Raw genomic sequence first — 5,000 nt, 5'->3', positions numbered from 1 at the left:
TGGCACTTGAATTATGACTCACCAGACTCACTAGATTTGCAATGACTACTGTACTGTATGTATTTTAAGACATTGTCCCATTTTTGTGTGAGTGTGGGTGGGTGTCTGTCTTTTTCCTGCGTGTATCTCTGCAAAAATACATGTAGTGTGTGTGTGCGTGTCTGTGTCTGTGTGTATCTGTGTGTGTGTGTGTGTGTGTGTGTGTGTGTGTGTGTGTGTGTGTGTGTGTGTGTGTGTGTGTGTGTGTGTGTGTGTGTGTGTGTGTGTGTGTGTGTGTGTGTGTGTGTGTGTGTGTGTGTGTGTGTGTGTCTGAGCGTGTGTGTGTGAGCGTGTGTGTGTGTGTGTGTGTGTCTGTGTGTGTGTGTGAGCGTGTGTGTGTCTGTGTGTGTTTGTGTTTGTGTATGTCCGTCTGCCTGTCTGTGTGGGGGTGCTCAGCGCGACATGAGCCGTGCTTCGTTGAAAGGTCACAGTGAAAGCCCGTAATACTTTGAGCCGGTTCCACGGGCGCTCCCCTCAGCGCTAGCACCCCCGTCTGCATGTGAAGCAGCCTGTTACCGCCACAGGCAGCAGCCCAGCTCAGCCAGCCTTATGACAACAGATCCATCACAGGTGCCACACCATAACTAAACAGCACTGTGCTGCCGCTGCTGCTGCTACAGCTGCCGGAGACCCAAAATTGTTTTTACAGGCGGCAACACATCAAGTGTATACTGTACTGTATGCAAGCAACTGGCCAATGCATTTAAATGACTGTTTCTAGACTAGAGGCCCTTGTACAGCGGTCTTATGGATGTTATGTTGCAATGACATTATGTGTACTTATGTAAGCTGTGAAGCTAAAATATTGGTAACACTTTATAATAAGTACCCCTTTTTAGGCATTACTTAAGGGTTAGTTAAGCCTTATTTTACCATTAGTTAACCCTTAGTGAATCACGAGTTAATCATTATGTAAGCATTATTTCTCATTTCCTAACTATTATCTACTACCGTTAGTAAATGGTTAGTGTGTGCTGATATAACAGTTCGCTAAGCAAAGTTAAGCCTTAAATAAGCCTTATTTTAACAATAGTTAACCCTTAGTAAATAACGAGTTAGTCGTTATGTATGTGTTATTCCTCATTTCTTAACTATTATCTACTACCATTAGTAAATGGTTAGTGTGTGCTGATGTAACGGTTCGCTAAGCAAAGTTAAACCTTAGTTAAGCCTTATTTTTAACATTAATTAACCCTTAGTGAATCACGAGTAAGTCGTTATGTATGTGTTATTTCTCATTTCTTAACCATTAACTAATAACCGTTAGTAAATGGTTAGTGTGTGCTGATGTAAACTACTCCCTAAACAAAATTAACCATTACTTAACCCTTAGTGAATCACGAGTCCAGTCATTATGTATTTGTGTGAAATTATTAAGTAGTGTTAATTAATGATTGGTGTATGGTGATTTAAGTTTGTGATAAGGATTAGTAACCATCATTAAAATGTCTGATAACCCACCTTTATTTATGAAAAAAACATTATCTCTTTGTTGTCTCCTACCACCTAACCATTAACAAGTACTGTTAGGCATGTATGGTAACGGTTTGTAAACTCTTGCTTTAGCATCAGTGAAGTCTTATTTAAACCTTTTGTAATGGTAAGTGTGTGATGACTGGTAGCATGGCAAACAGTAGGCCTAGGCCTAAGTTGAGGCTCATGTGACTGCCCCTCATGGATGTTTCTGGACATTAACAAATGACTTGTTAAGCGTTGCTTATGCATTATCAAGGAATTACAAACCATTACTTAAGTATATCTGGGGAACTGATCTAAAGTGAAAACCTGTTATGGCTTTACAACACATTAACGAATGACTTGATAAGCATTGCTTATGCATTACCAAGAAGTTTCACGCAATAATAACGCATATCTGGGGTTTTTAAGTGAAAACCTATCCATACTTTCCAAAACATTAACAAATGACTTGATAAGCATTGCTTGTGCACTATCAAGGATGTATAACCCATTATTTAAGTATATCTGGGGAACTGATCTAAAGTGAAAACCTTTCCATGCTTTCCATAACGTTAACAAATGACTTGATAAGCATTGCTTATGCATTACCAAGAAGTCACAACTCATTACTAACGCATATCTGGGGAACTTTTTAAGTGAAAATCTCACCATGCTTTCCAAAACAAATGACTTGATAAGCATTGCTTATGCATTATCAATGATTTATAACCAGTTACTTAAGTATATCTGGATAACTTATCTAAAGTGAAAACCTGTTATGGCTTTACAACACATTAACGAATGACTTGATAAGCATTGCTTATGCATTACCAAGAAGTTTCAACGCATTAGTAACGCATATCTGGGGAACTTTTGAAGTGAAAACCTTTCCATGCTTTCCAAAAACGTTAACAAATGACTTGTTAAGCATTGCTTATGCATTATCAAGGAGTTACAACTCATTAATTAAGGTTATCTGGGGAACTGATCTAAAGTGAAAACCTTTTCATGCTTTACAAAACGTTAACAAGTGACTTAAGCATTGCGTAAGCATTATCAAGAAGTTTAAACGCATTAATAACTCATATCTGGGGAACTTTTTCTGTGAAAATCTTTCCAAGCTTTCCAAAACATTAACAAATGACTTGATAAACGTTGCTTATGCATTATCAAGGAGTTACAACTCATTACTTTAAGTATATCTGGGGAACTGATATAAAGTGAACACATTTCCATGCTTTCCAAAACGTTAACAAATTACTTGATAAGCATTGCTTATAGCATTATCGAGAAGTTTCAACGCATTACTAAGCATATCTGGGGAACTTTTTCAGTGAAAATCTTTTCCATGCTATCCAAAACATTAACAAATGACTTCATAAGCATTGCTTATGCTTTTATCAAGGATTTAAAACCCATTAGGCCTACTTAAGTAGGCCTATATCTGGGGAACTTCTCTGAAGTGAAAACCTTTCCATGCTTTCCAAAACATTAACAAATGACTCGATAAGCATTGCTTATGCATTATCAAGGAGTTACAACTCATTACTTAAGTATATCTGGGGAACTGATCTAAAGTGAAAACCTTTCCATGCTTTACAAAACGTTAAAAAATGATTTGTTAGGCATTTCTTATGCATTATCAAGAAGTTACAACTCACTACTTGCACATATCTGGGGAACTTTTAAATTGAAAACCTTTCCATGCTTTTCAAAACGTTAACAAATGACTTGTTAAGCATTGCTTACGCATTATCAAGGAGTTACAACTCATTACTTAAGTATATCTGGGGAACTGATCTGAAGTGAAAACCTTTCCATGCTTTACAAAACGTTAACAAATGATTTGTTAGGCATTTCTTATGCATTATCAAGAAGTTACAACTCACTACTTGCACATATCTGGGGAACTTTTGAAGTGAAAACCTTTCCATGCTTTACAAAACGTTAACAAATGATTTGTTAGGCATTTCTTATGCATTATCAAGAAGTTACAACTCACTACTTGCGCATATCTGGGGAACTTTTGAAGTGAAAACCTTTCCATGCTTTCCAAAACGTTAACAAATGACTTGTTAAGCATTGCTTATGCATTATCAAGGAGTTACAACTCATTACTTAAGTATATCTGGGGAACTGATCTAAAGTGAAAATCTTTCCATGCTTTACAAAACGTTAACAAATGATTTGTTAGGCATTGCTTATACATTAACAAGAAGTTACAACTCACTACTTGCACATATCTGGGGAACTTTTAAAGTGAAAACCTTTCCATGCTTTCCAAAACGTTAACAAATGACTTGATAAGCATTGCTTATGATGAAATAACACATACATAACGACTTACTCGTGATTCACTAAGGGTTAAAAAATGTTAAAAATAAGGCTTAACTAAGGTTTAACTTTGCTTAGCGAACCGTTACATCAGCACACACTAACCATTTACTAATGGTAGTAGATAATAGTTAAGAACTGAGGAATAACACATACATAACGACTAACTCGTTATTTACTAAGGGTTAACTATTGTTAAAATAAGGCTTATTTAAGGCTTAACTTTGCTTAGCGAACTGTTATATCAGCACACACTAACCATTTACTAACGGTAGTAGATAATAGTTAGGAAATGAGAAATGATGCTTACATAATGATTAACTCGTGATTCACTAAGGGTTAACTAATGGTAAAATAAGGCTTGACTAACCCTTAAGTAATGCCTAAAAAGGGGTACTTATTATAAAGTGTTACCAAAATGTTTTATTTTCTAGAAAACCCACATGCAGCAGTTATCACTTGGATATATAGAATGCATATAGTCATGCGAATATACTGACTGACACAAAATGCGTAATACTTTGATATTATGGTTCCCTAGACTGCACCTTCAGACTCTGAAGGGGATCGTTAAAATAAAGTACAGGTGTTATTCTACAGGAATTGTAAATACCATTGAATTATACTGTCGTCTGTAGACACCGATACTATGTGTGTATATGTCCTACATTGAGTATGCAGACCGCTCTCTTCCAGCAATACCAGCCACAGTCTCTAAACCCTCCTGCCATCTGGTAGAAGTTTCAAGAGCAATCAGACCAGTACCAGTAGATTTAGACATAGTTTTATTCCCATGGGTAGACCATTGAAAGAATGCTAAACTATCTTCTTCCTCCCCCATCTCCTCCTCCTCCGCTTCCTGCTCTTCCTCCACTCCTGTCATATACATACTGTCCTAGTCTCTTTTTCGTTCTTCTGTCTGATGAACTCTTGCCATTTTGCATTTATTTATTTTATTTTATTTTTTTACTTCTAGCTCCAGCTTATTTTAACAACTCAATTTACATGTACATCTGGTAGAAAGTTCAGGGTGTTTTCAGACCAGAGTACCAGACTGGGAGTTTGTTTTTCCTCCGAAGCTATCAGACTGCGGAACTCTTCTTCCTCGTTATCATGCCTCATTTACCAATCTTGGCAGTTCATTTTTTCTTCTCTTTTTCAAATGCATT

At 36.7% G+C, this 5,000-nt stretch overlaps 1 protein-coding gene across 1 annotated transcript in view; it reads left to right on the top strand.

Moving 5' to 3' along the window:
- The window catches only part of mgat4b (alpha-1,3-mannosyl-glycoprotein 4-beta-N-acetylglucosaminyltransferase B), a 254,242-nt gene that overhangs the window by 191,186 nt on the left and 58,056 nt on the right, over positions 1–5,000 (top strand). The window lies entirely within an intron of this gene.

The sequence above is a fragment of the Engraulis encrasicolus genome, chromosome 23 (genome assembly GCF_034702125.1).
Source record: "Engraulis encrasicolus isolate BLACKSEA-1 chromosome 23, IST_EnEncr_1.0, whole genome shotgun sequence".
NCBI lineage: Eukaryota > Metazoa > Chordata > Actinopteri > Clupeiformes > Engraulidae > Engraulis > Engraulis encrasicolus.
Note: the sequence above shows the minus strand (reverse complement) of the source record. Positions and strands in the feature narration are given on the sequence as shown.